This window comes from Thalassophryne amazonica, chromosome 2, assembly GCF_902500255.1.
Source record: "Thalassophryne amazonica chromosome 2, fThaAma1.1, whole genome shotgun sequence".
NCBI lineage: Eukaryota > Metazoa > Chordata > Actinopteri > Batrachoidiformes > Batrachoididae > Thalassophryne > Thalassophryne amazonica.
Window position 1 is genome coordinate 39,405,354 of NC_047104.1, and position 13,941 is coordinate 39,419,294.

At 46.1% G+C, this 13,941-nt stretch overlaps 1 protein-coding gene across 1 annotated transcript in view; it reads right to left on the reverse strand.

Annotated features, from left to right (window-relative positions):
- Positions 1–6,473, reverse strand: part of LOC117503559 (myocyte-specific enhancer factor 2A-like) — a 120,667-nt gene extending 114,194 nt beyond the window's left edge. The window contains exon 1 of the mRNA XM_034162821.1: positions 6,380–6,473. The gene's annotated coding sequence lies outside the window, so the exon portion shown is untranslated. The remainder of the gene's footprint in view (positions 1–6,379) is intronic.
- Between the last annotated feature and the right edge of the window lie 7,468 nt (positions 6,474–13,941).

Genomic DNA, 13,941 nt, shown 5'->3' on the forward strand with positions numbered 1-13,941 from the left:
CTTTTTGAGCATCCAGGGATATAATTGCAGCTTGTGTCATCTCATTGTAGTGTGCGTACATAGTGTTTATCAGCAGACGAACATTACTGAATGAAAATCTTCCAGGAATAAATCCCGTCTGGTTAGGATGTATAATTCTGGAAAATGTGCCTGCCCACTTTCGTAGCCAGGACTTTTGATATTATTTTTTGATCAAAATTTAAGAGAGAAATTGGTCTATAGCTAATTGGTTCGGTCAGATCTTTCTCCTTTTTTAATAGCAGACAAATACGAGGTCTGTCCAAAAAGTAACAGACCTTTTTATTTTTTTCAAAAACTATATGGATTTGAATCATGTGCAGTTGCATCAGCCAAGCTTGAACCTTCGTGCGCATGCGTGAGTTTTTTCACACCTGTCGGTTGCGTCATTCGCCTGTGGGCAGGCTTTGAGTGAGCACTGGTCCAGCCCCCTCGTCGGATTTTCATTGTCAGGGAAATGGCTGAGCGATTGGAGCAGCGCTGAATCAAATTTTTCCAGAAACTGTGAGAGACAGCCAGGTGGAAACCATTCGCAAAATTCAAATGGCTTTCGGTGAAGATTCTATTGGCGTCACACAGATTAAGGACCATTACAACTGGATTAAAGATGGCTCACACCGGCGGAGGGCGCACCGCGCTCCGAGCGGCCATCGACAGGCTGAAACGACCAGATCATTTCCAAAGTGAAGGCTGTGTTGATCCGGCACGTCATGTGACTACCAGAGAAATCACAGAAAATGTGGACATCAGCACTTTTGCGGCACATTCCACTGTTACAGGAGATTTTGTAATGAAAGATGTGCGGAGGAATTCGCACGTCGGGACAGAGCCGCTCATGGCGCACAACAAACACCTCCGTGTTGGAAGTCTCACAGGACATGTTGTGGCATGCCCAGCTGTTACACAATTTCTCGGATACTCACTCGACTGAAAAGCCACCGAAAGCCGTCTGAATCTTCCAAATGGTTTCCAACAAAGTTCCAACCAAGTTTTTAGCCTTAATTATGTTGTTCAGGGTTTGCACTGAAGCAATCTGAGGTGCAGGTTTGGTAGACGCTCTGTCTAATAACGTGTCCAAATAACAGTTAAAATCACCACTAATTATAATATTTGTACACGAGGCTGGTAACATTTTAAAGACTTTCACAAAAAACTGTTGTGTGGGCCGCTGAAGAGGAGGTACTGCTGGCCCACCATCACCAGAGGGCGCCCTGCCTGGAGTGCGGGCTCCAGGCACCAGAGGGCGCCGCCGCCTCACGGGAGCAGCCTCGGTGACAGCTGTCACCCATCACCTGAGACAGCTGACGGCAATCATCAGTGGGGTATATCAGCAGGACGGCATCTCCACCTCATTGCCGAGATATTGTTTCTACCAGAGAGGTAACATATCAAAGCCTACTGAGTACACAGTTTTTGACTGAGCTAGTTATTGGTTTACTGTTCCAACGAGAGGTGGAGGTACCTTTCCTGCCGTTCGGAGTTCTGGGTGCAAACGCGCCCCCATCTAACTGTTCTTTTTCCCTCGCCAGCAGTACCAGGTCCGACACGCGGAGGCAGTGGCCACCTGGGAGTTCGGGACTTGGCGGCTCCAGTATTCCCGGGGTCCTGTGGCGGAGGAAGCCGTGTGGTTCCGGTCTTACCTTGGAGAGGCGTCTCCTATCTTCGAGCCTGCCCACACGACACCTTTGTGTATTGACTTTTGTCCATTTCTGTAATTGGTTGTATTCGTTGTGCACATTCACAACAGTAAAGCGTTGTTATTTTGACTTACTCCATTGTCCGTTCATTTGCGCCCCCTGTTGTGGGTCCGTGTTCCTACACTTTCCCAACAAAAACTCTGGGTTGTCAGAGTTTGTAGCGTAAATGTTAAATAGACAAATTCGTAAAGAATTTATATGACCAGAAATCAACAGGTATCTACCATAAGGGTCTGCTCTCATAGATTCAAGGCGAAAAGGAACATTTTTGCGGCTAAGGATCGCCACCCCTCTGGCCTTACGATTAAAGGGGGCTTGATAGGCCTGAGAGATCCAGTTGGCTTTAAGTCTGTGCTGTTCCTTTACACTAACATGGGTTTCCAGCAGGAAAATCACATCTGCTTTCAATGACCTTAAGTGGGAGAAAACGCGACCCCTTTTGATCACATGACCCAGACCTTTTACATTCCATGACACAAACGTTAAGCTGTTATTAACGCTGCTATGTGTTGCCTCACCGGGGTCTGGCATAACTCTTAATATAACGAAAATTAAGAAACCACCCAGAACAACACAAAAATACGATACAAAAATAAACAAACGATCAGATGTAAAACGGCATCTGTGAACACCCCCTCGAACACATTCTCCCCCTTGTGCTCGTCAAAATGAGCACGGGACATCCCTTTATGAATGAGGGCACTACACGCATGTCTAGCGACACACTGTTTAGCTTATTTGAAGAGAAAAAAAAAGAAAGAAAAAGAAAAGAGGAAGCACCTGTCCGCGGTGCAAATTTTGCATTATAAGTGAGTACAGTATAAATGACAGTCATCCAAAATTAGGAAAGTAAGTCATCTGAATGGCAAAAAGGTGGCAGAATGCATGGTTTCACCACCATGAAAGAGGAAAAAAAAAAGGAGAAACACACACACATGGCTTGTAACCTTTACGATGCTGCTTTGGGCACAGTGTTTAGGAAAGTCATAGCCTCCCCTGGCGAGGAGAAAACTTTGAAGTGCCCTTCGCGCTTCAGCCGCAGCTTGGCCGGGAAAAGGAGACTGTGTTCCAGCTTCAGCTCCCGGAGCCTGATCAGGACCTAATTAAACTCCCGCCGCTGCCGCAGCACCTCAGAAGTGTAATCGGGAAGGATCAGCACCTTTTTGCCTTTATATTCCAGCTCCCTCGCCCTCCAAAGGCATAGAATCTGTTCTCGAACCTGGGCGATGATTGCGCGGGGCTTGGCTCCGTCCGGTGGTCTCGGTTGGGAGGTCTGATGCGCCCGATCTATCTCCAACACTGGAAAGTGATCCTCACCGAGAACTTTAGGAATCAGAACTTTGAAAAATTCCGTCAGGTTTCCCCCTTCTTCTTGTTCAGGAATGCCAATTATCTTTATATTGTTGCAACGTGCACGACCATCCAGGTCATCTATTTTGAGCCCAAATGTGTGATTTTCGTCTTTGAGGGTTGTTAAAGCTTCTTCCAAGTTGCTAACGTGGCTGTCCAGCTCCGTCATGTGTTCTTCCATAGTTCCCACCTTCTCGAGCACCTCAGCTTGAGAGCATTTCACAGCCTCAAGTGTCTGCTCCAGCTTGTCGAATCTCTCATGAATGTGTTTTAGAAGATTCTCAGATACCTTCTCCCAGATAGGAGGCAGGTCATTCATGTCGTCGCTTGTGTCTTTGCCGATAGTGAAGCCGCTAGCGGTGCTAGTGTTAGCATTAGCAGAAACAGTTCGACGTGACTCGGCATTATCAAGTTTCTTAGGCATGTCATGTCTTAGAAAAAGTTTGAATGAGGCTCCAGAGAATTCGGGAGGTCAAGGGAGCATAAAAATTGCTTTAGACTGCCAAAATAATAATTTTCAAGAGCACCGCGGAGGAGCCTCCAAAAAACTGGTCTACTCCATGCGCTGCTCAGTGGCGCCCCTCCGTTATTTTCAATGGGAGTTGGTGCGAGCTGCAATCACTTCCTGTTCATGTCGTTCGGGGAGAAAGTGAAGTTTGCACTTTAACGTCCTGTTTATTGTAATAAATATTTTTTATTAACAAACAGACATGTATATTTTACCTGTGCATAATAAAATATGTAAAGTAAAAGAAAAAAAGTTTTATTAAGTGTTCTGACCATAGAACCAGACGAATGCGGTTAACGGAGGTGGAGGCGGAAAACGGAGGAACGGAGGTTTGTGCACAGTGTAAACACAATCTAAACTTAAACTGTAAATCCTTAAAAGGATCAAACAGACGTAACTTTAATTGTAAACTTGGAGGTCTTTGGACCCGGAAACAGATTTATCACGTGATGCGTTACGTCAGCGCTTAACAACCGGATAGCAACCTCCCCAGCAGAAACGCTCTGAGAGGGTGCAGAGAAAAATGCTTAATCCCAGCGCCTCAGCTCAGTGCTACTCATGGGATTTATTTCTATAGCAATAAACAGTTTTAACCATCTTAAAATGCATACAGTGATAAAAAGAACTCACCCTCAGCAGGAACACTGTGTCTGTCCAACCTGCTATTACAGATCAGTTTTTTTGGGATCCATTTTGTATGACAAATCAGATGACAAAGTAAAACCTCTTGAATCATTCTAAAGTCAGTTTTAAGCAGAAACGAGGCGATCGGTGAACCGCAGCTGACGGTATGAAATAATGGAGGCGCAGTGAAGGCAGCAGCAGCTCATCTAGCCGCGGTGCTCTGATCACTTCCCCCCTCTTTTCTGATAAAATAATGCTGAATTCATGTGGAAATGATTGTTGTACAAAAGCTTCAGATATCTGTTGCTGAGATAGATGATGACTGGAGTGCAGTTTGAAGCAGAACCGAGACGATAACCGGTGAACCGCGGCTGATGACGCATGCGCAGTGAAGGCAGGGTGGACCGATTTTTTGGGGGAAGGGGGGTCCCTTCGGTCAGTGACAATGGAATTACAATGAAATATAAACACACGGGTGGGATCTCTTACTGTGCTCCAGTCTTGTGGATTAATCTGCCTTTGGAGGTGAGCAGGTTAAGTTCTTTAAATCCAACCTTAAAACACATCCTTTCCACAGTTTAAAATTAATGTTTACTCACTCACTCACTCATCTTCAACCTCTTATCCGGGACCAGGTCGTGGAAGCAACAGCTCCATCAGGGGGCCCCAGACCTCCCTTTCCCATGCCACATTGACCACCACTGACTGCATGATCTCTAGGCGTTCCCAAGCCAGTGTGGAGATATTTGTCTCTCCACCTAGTCCTGGGTCTTCTCAGGGGTCTCTTCCCAGATGGAAACCTTCCCCTCTGGGAGGTTTCCAGGTTTCCGTGCCTGGAAACCTCCCTATGGAGGCGCCCAGGGGTCATCCGTACCATTTGCCCGAAGCACCTCAGCTGGCTCCTTTCAACGTGAAGGAGCAGCGGCTCTACTATGAGCTCCCCATGGATGACTGAGCTTCTCACCTTATTTTTAAGAGAGACAACGCCACCCTCCTAGGGAAACCCATTTTGGCAGCTTGTACCCGCGATCTAGTTCTTTCGGTTATGACCCAACCCATATGACCATAGGTAGAGTAGGAACGAAGTCTGACCAGCAGATCGAGAGCTTTGCCTTATGGCTCAGCTCCCTTTTCCTCAAAACAGGACAGCGGATGGAACACCATCCCTGTTGTGCCCATTCTCCGGCCAATCTCACGCTCCATTGTCCTCTTACTCATGAGCAAGACCCCAAGGTACTTTAACTCATTCACTTGGGGCAAGACCACATTCCCTACCCAGGATAGGCAATCCATTGGTTTCCTGCTGAGAACCATGGCCTAAGATCTAGAGGTGCTGATCCTCATCCACAGCCACTTCACACTCCGCTGTGAACTGATCCAGTGAGTGTTGATCACCGGTCGATGAAGCAAACAGGACCACATTATCTGCAAAAAGCAGGGATGAGACCCTGAGCCCATCAAAATGGAAACCCTCCCCGATGCCTCGATAACCTGTCCATGAATATCACAAACAGGATTGGTGACAAGGTGTAGCCCTGGCACCTTGTCACCAATCCTTAACGCCTTATTTTGTATTTTTTACAATAAAAATTAGTATGTAATCAGATGAATATTAGAATGAAATATACACACAATGTAACCATAATATATTAATGTAAAGTTAAATTAAACATTTTTATTAATGTTTAATTTATTTTGTTTACACTGTATGTATATTTCATTCTAATAGTTTGATTACATATTAATTTTTACTGTTTTTTTCTTCAAAGCACTTTGAAATCTATATAAAACAAAGCTGTATATGATATTAGATTATCAAATAATTGTTACTTACCACAGTAATATCAGATCAATTGTGTAGTTACAGCTGTCATCTGAGAGCTTTTTGCTGATATTCTCTTCTGTTATTGTAATTTTAATTAGATATCTGGATTTTGGACGCTGGATTGATGAAACAAATTCACTGTTACCTAAGTTTTATGAGTATAATTTAAATAAGTATTTTTGAATATATTACAGCAGATTCTGGCTCTGTCAAGTTAAACAAACAAACTGATAAATAAAACTTATGCGCTGTTGAACGGACCATCGAACGACTTTTTAAAATTATTATAGTTAAAAACACAGCAGCCTGAAACACGCATCATCTTACTCATAAATATATTTACACTACGTGACTTACCCTCTTGTGCTTCAAATTCTACCAAATCATCTCCAAAGTCTCGGTCCGCTGCTTTTGAAGAAACTCGAACTGAGAGCAGCTGGACGCTTTAGCTCCTCCCACCACCGTGGACGTCATCAGCACCGGAGCTCCGCCTCCATCTTTGACTTTTTTTTTTTTTTTTTTGGCGGTTCACGCCGTTGTTTGTTCGTACGTCATCGTGCCACACGCCAGCTTCATGACTGGCGTGTGCACGTTCCTACAGCTATTATTAATTTGGCAACACTTAAGTGATGTTGGAAAACTGTTAATAGTGTGAAAGCAAGAAGTCAGAGTGATGTGCACATCAGAGACACAAACAATTAACACACCCACGTGTTTACAACTATATGGCTGGATATAAAAGCGTGAGCAAAGTGTTAAAAATGGCATTAACAGGGCTAATATGATCTAAATCATGATTTATGGCCCAATCACACAACACTTAAAATATTACAAAAGAATAAGTACTTAAAATATCACAAATACAAAAATAGGACCATTAGTTAATGGTGCTTGTGCATGTTGTATTGGCACGTCATGTTTTAACATATCAATAGATTATAACAATTGATACTATTTGTATAGTCTCATTTTGAAGCTTAAAAAAATTCTTATTTTATCTGATAAGATATACAACTAGTATTACAGTTAGGGGTTATGGCTGCTAACTGGAATTAAGGATGGAGAAGAACCCCAGGATGAAGTTCAGCTCAGAGAGAGGGTGGCATTAAAGCACAGTTTTATTAAATACAAATGAGAATAAACAGTTAAGGGTGGAGAGAAAACAGGTAAAGGAAATCCTCTTCATAATAGTCCATGCGCCAAGCAGGTTTTTAGTACCACTTGGAGGGGAACGACACTTAGAATCCAGCCTCAGTGTACCATAGCCTACACAAAAATGTATGATAGCCATCCCAGGGTGGTAGCTGTAGCCAGGTAGGGGTCAATGAAGAATTAAACAGAGGTCAAATTTTAAAAATGCTCCAATCATGTTGAAAACTATGTCACATTATTTGTCTGATCATAATGATTCCAAAAAGGTATAGTTTGAACTATCTATGATGGAATATTTGTTGGGAAAGTGTAGGAACACGGACCCACAACAGGGGGCGCAAATGAACGGACAATGGAGAAAGTCAAATCACAAAGTTTTACTGTTGTGAACTCACACAACAAACACAACAGATTTACAAATACAGCAGTAACCGAATTCCAAAGGTGTCGTGTGGGCAGGCTCGACGATAGGAGACGTCTGTCCGAGTCGAACCGGAACCACCCGATTTCCTCTGCCACCGAACCCCGGGGATACTGGAGCCGCCAAGTCCCGAACCCCAGGTGGCCACTGCCTCCGCTCGTCGGATCCGGTACTGCTGGCAAGGAACAGATACAGTCAGGTGTGGGTGCGGCTGCACCCAGCAACACACAGGGTGGAAACACCACCTCCACCTCTTGTCAGGAAAATACAGGTGAGTGCAGGAATGTGAGCACTTATCCAAAATACAGTCTCCTGCTGTCTTTTCTCTTTCTGTGTAAAGGCAAAAAGTATTTAATGGTCAAAAGATGATCCGTTTGGCTGGATACGTTACCTCCTTGGTAGAGCGATATCTCGGCCATGAGGTGGAGATGCCGTCCTGCTGATATACCTCCCTGTTGATTGATATCAGCTGTCTCGTCTCAGGTGATGGGTGACAGCTGTCACCCTGGCTGCTCCTGTGAGGCGGCAGCGCCCTCTGGTGCCTGGAGCCCGCACTCCAGACAGGGCGCCCTCTGGTGGTGGTGGGCCAGCAGTACCTCCTCTTCAGCGGCCCACACAACAATATTTTGGAGTTATGGGGTAAAAACAGCAAAAATGGTGACAAAGGTCAATTTCAGTTTGTACAGGGGTCAAATATTAAAGTTGCTCCAATTTCAGTAAAAAATTGGGTTAATAGGGTTCTAAAAAGGAATAGTTTGCACCATCTATCACACTTAGTTATCATGTTACAGGGTAACATATGTCACATGTCATAGAATTCAATGGATGTTGACCTTGTTTGACCTTTACTTTGGAGACAAAGCATCCAACACAGTCAAAACTATTCTATTTATTGATCCTTTTATTGCAACCAATAATTTTGCATCATTTTTTGCTGAAATTGGAGCAACTTTAACTTTTGACTCCTGTACAAACTGAAATGGACCTTTGTCACCATCTTTGCTGTTTTTACCCCATAGCATTCCATCATAGATAGTCCAAACTATACCTTTTTGGAATTGTTATGATCAGACAAATAATGTGATATAGTTTTCAACATGATTGGAGCATTTTTACAGTCTGACCTTTGTGTAATTCTTCATTGACCCCTACCTGGCTACAGCTACCACCCTGAGATGGCTATCATACATTTTTGTGTAGGCCATGGTACACTGAGGCTGGATTCTAAGTGTTGCTTTTTTCCCTTAAGTGATACCGATTAGGTCAAAATTCACAACTGGATCATGGACTATAAATAAGTGTGGCCAAACTGAAGAATCTTCAAACCAGGGTGATCAAACTAAGGAGTCGTCTTCTCAACTGGAGAGTTCCAAACACAGACAGAATTAACCAAGGAGTATTTCTTCAAAGATGGTGAACTTAACAGACAGAATTCCTTTCTTTGTGGAAGGTGAGTGTCAACACAGAATAAAACTGAAAATTTCTTCTTCATAAGAAGGGGTGCAAATTGAGATGTCTCTTCCTGGAGGTGGAAGTAACCACAGGAATCTTCTTTATCAGAAGTGACAAACAAACTGAAGAAACAGCTTCATAAAGAGAAAACGTAGACTAAGTACAACTAAGGAATGTCTTTAACTTATTAGGTGAGGAATTCCAGCATAAAGACAGGATTAAACAAAAGTAGTCTTTCTTCTTTCCCAGAAGGTTCAAACTCAGAGACAGGAACTCAGCAAGTCATTCCTTCTGACTAAATAAGTTCAACTCCAGAATGCAAAAATCAAGAACATACTAACTACCAAGAGTGACAACACAACTAAGACCAAACAGGAGTCGCTATATATAACCAGCCTTAACTGTTGCAGGTGGAGACCCAAGCAGGTGCACTTAATTAGAGACTGATGACATGTAGGGAATTTAAGGGAACACCAGAGGGCAGCAAACATTCAGCCGGTACCTGAAACTGAAGATAATAAAAGGGAACACCAGATGGCAGCAGATAACCAGACATTGCTAGAAACTGAACGAGACAAATGCAGAGACAACTACTTGACAAGATGAAATGTGAAAAGACAAGATGTGATAACCGAACAAGGAGACAAGAGCTGAAAGAAGATATGAGTTGATACTCTGGGATTAACTGTGAGGACATAACACAAAGAGATGAGTGCAGAAATAAGATGAGTAGATTGGAGCTGGGGATAGATGTGAGAAGCAGAGACAAAGAGGAGACAGGAGACTAAAAACCCCAACACTGACAGAATCACAACAAAAAGTATGCATTCCCCATCCTTCGTAGGAGTTTTTTGTTTTACCCTGGCTGTCTCTCCAGTGTTTTACTTCTTAGCTATTAGCTATTTTTTTCCCTATCCTTCTACCCTCCTGCTCTTCTCTCAAAGATATTGTGTGCTTTAAACTGATGTAACCCAGGACATATCACCGTAAAGATGGTCTTGTGCTGTCAGGACCATGAGCTGCTAGCTGTTAGCCTGTGGGCATACTATACCGAGGGAGCTTAGTCACGTCAAGCCCAGTCAAGAAGACCAAAGTCAGCTGTTGTCGTGAAAGCAGAGACAGTCTAGAAGAGAGGAAGTCTTTACAGGAGGTGAGTTTCAAAAGTAGACTATTTATTTATGAGGACATGACATAAATAGTCTATCATGATATCTATTAGTTGGTTTGCCGGCCCTGTATGTCCTATGTGGGACCCTGCAATGTTAATTACTCTAAACTTTTTTCATGGAAATGTGTTCTATATAGTTAGGAGAGCTGAATTAGCTTGGTTGCTACCCGTGCGCTTTGAGCATTTCATGGAATTCAAGATGGCCACCACCACCCTCTTGGATTTTGGCCATTTTTCAAATTTTTGATATTAGTAACCTTGAATGTCATGCAATACCGATTTTAAGGGGGTTTTGAGGGCAGGGAGTCCATTTCTGGAGTTATGTTTTGGATATGGGGGCAAGGTCAAAATGAAGGTCAAAGGCCAAACTAACATACTTTAATGTAAATTCGCTGTTCATAGATAGTAGATAGGCATATTTCAAAGAGAAAATGCCAAACAGTCTTAAACAATACACAATAAACAGTAGTTGCCACAATCCTCTGACTCGTCATCCTTATTACTCCTCAATGCTCCTCCTCCTCATCATCATCTTCATTGCCTTCGGTGTACATCTGATTTTTTTTTTTTTGTGAATTGACTACAACAGGTGACGCTTCCCTCACACTTGCAATAGTTTGTGCATGAATGAAAGGCCTGCATGGTTGCAGCTGCGACCTGCACGCCTTGCCCTCTGCAGTGCAGCTGCAGCTCACTACATCCAGTGGCGCCAGCAAAAAAAAAATTCTAAGGGTGGCTAGTGGGGGCTAGGCAAAATCTTAGGGTGGCATACCCGATCAAAAAAAAAAAAACTATTTGATATACTGAATTTACAGTATATTCATATATTTAAACACTGATTTTTTATTATTGCAAATCACACTTTAATTACATTAACTTAATATATTTGTTGTGTGGGCCGCCGAAGAGGAGGTACTGCTGGCCCACCACCACCAGAGGGCGCCCTGTCTGGAGTGCGGGCTCCAGGCACCAGAGGGCGCTGTCGCCTCACAGGAGCAGCCAGGGTGACAGCTGTCACCCATCACCTGAGACGAGACAGCTGATATCAATCAACAGGGAGGTATATCAGCAGGACGGCATCTCCACCTCATTGCCGAGATATCGCTTTACCAAGGAGGTAACGTATCCAGCCGATTATATAAACCTTAATTACCTTTTGCCTTTATACAGAGAGAGAGGAGAGCAGCAGGAAACAGTATTTGGATAAGTACTCACACTCCTGCACTTTAGTGTTTTCCTGACAAGAGGTGGAGGTGGTATTCCACCCTGTGTGTTGCTGGGTGCAGCCGCACCCACACCTGACTGTTTCTGTTCCTTGCCAGCAGTACCGGATCCGACGAGCGGAGGCAGTGGCCACCTGGGGTTTGGGACTTGGCGGCTGCAGTATCCCCGGGGTTCGGTGGCAGAGGAAATCGGGTGGTTCCGGTTCGACTCGGACAGACGTCACCTATCGAGCCTGCCCACACGACACCTTGGAATTCGGTTACTGCTGTATTTGTAATCTGTTGTGTTTGTTGTGTGAATTCACAACAGTAAAACTTTGTGATTTGACTTTCTCCATTGTCCGTTCATTTGCGCCCCCTGTTGTGGGTCCGTGTTCCTACACTTTCCCAACAGGATATCTCGGCCAACGTCATGGATCCCGAGGGGCATCAACGGGCTGTTGAACGGCCAATGGAAGAACAGGACGCGCAGGCGTCCGCAGGAGGGGTAATCGGTGAGTTGCAGCGGATCCTCTCTGCTTTCACGACTCGGTTAGATTTGATGACCGAGCAGAACGTCCTCCTGAACCGCAGGGTGGAGGCTCTCGCCGCGCAGGTGGAAGCGCGCCCTCCGGGCGCCGCTGCGGCTCTCCCTCCCGTAGACCCTGTGCGTAACATTGACGTTCCACTGGTCGTTCAACGACCCCTCCCACCTTCCCCGGAAGCATACATAAGCCCCCCAGAGCCGTACGGAGGCTGTGTGGAGACGTGCGCGGATTTCCTTATGCAGTGTTCGCTCGTCTTCGCACAGCGTCCAGTCATGTACGCGACCGATGCTAGCAAGGTAGCTTATGTAATAAACCTGCTTCGCGGCGAGGCACGCGCTTGGGCTACAGTGCTCTGGGAGCAAAAGTCACGGCTCCTTCAGACATATGATGGGTTTGTGAGGGAGTTCAGAACCGTGTTCGATCACCCCAATAGAGGAGAAACCGCTTCAACTGTGCTACTGTCGATGAGACAGGGGCGTCGGCGCGCAGCTGCCTATGCAGTCGACTTCCGCATCGCGGCTGCGAGGTCCGGCTGGAATAGCACTGCCCTCCGCGCCGCCTTTGTAAACGGACTGTCATTGGTTCTTAAGGAGCACCTGGTGGCTAAGGACGAACCGCGGGATTTAGACGGGCTCATCGATCTTGTCATACGATTAGACAACCGGTTAGAAGAACGTCGGCGGGAACGAGACGAAGGGCGTGGCCGGGCACGCGCCGTCCCTCTCCCTTCCGGATCCGACCGCGCTCCGCCTTCCCCACGCTCCACGGCCCCTGCGCTCCGTGGGGCCACAGCTCCCCCTGCTGACGAAGCTAAAGACACGAGTAGGGCAACATTTAGGGCACCAGATGCACAGAGGAGGCAGGCCCATGGAGCTTGTTTTGTTTGTGGCTCGACAGAGCACCACGTAAGAGACTGCCCCGAGCGGTCAAACTCCAAACGCCCGCCCCTAGAGACAGGGCTAGGGGTAGGCCGAGACATTCACGTGGGACACACCCACATTGCCACACGACTCCCAGTCATGATCCTTTATGAGGACTCAACCCTGAAGGCCCCAGCACTGGTGGACACGGGCTCTGAGGGGAATCTGTTGGATAGCACATGGGCTAGGGAGATAGGGCTCCCTCTGGTGGCGCTTACCTCGCCTGTACAGGTTCGGGCACTAGATGGCTCCCTACTCCCTCTGATCACGCATAAGACACCACCTGTAACTCTGGTGGTGTCAGGGAATCACCGGGAGGTGATCGAGTTTTTTGTGACTCAGGCCACCTCCCGTGTGGTTTTAGGATTTCCCTGGATGTTGAAACACAATCCCCGGATTGATTGGCCGTCCGGGGTAGTGGTTCAGTGGAGCGAGACCTGCCACCGGGTGTGTCTAGGTTCCTCGGTTCCTCCCGGCTCCCGAGCTAAGGAGGAGGTCAGAGTCCCGCCCAATCTGGGGGCGGTGCCGGTGGAGTACCATGACCTTGTCGACGTGTTCAGCAAGGATCTGGCGCTCACCCTTCCCCCCCACCGTCCTTATGATTGTGCCATTGATTTGGTTCCGGGCAGTGAGTTCCCGTCCAGCAGGCTGTACAACCTCTCACGGCCTGAGCGCGAATCAATGGAGACCTACATCCGGGACTCGTTAGCCGCCGGGTTGATCCGGAATTCCACCTCCCCGATGGGTGCAGGTTTCTTTTTTTTGGGTAAAAAAGACGGCGGTCTTCGTTCATGCATTGATTATAGGGGGCTGAACGAGATCACGGTTCGCAATCGATACCCGTTGCCCCTGTTGGATTCAGTGTTCACGCCCCTGCATGGAGCCCAAATATTCACTAAGCTCGATCTTAGAAATGCGTACCACCTGGTTCGGATCCGGAAGGGAGACGAGTGGAAGATGGCATTTAACACCCCCTTAGGGCACTTTGAGTACCTGGTCATGCCGTTCGGTCTCACAAACGCTCCCGCGACTTTCCAAGCGTTGGTTAACGATGTC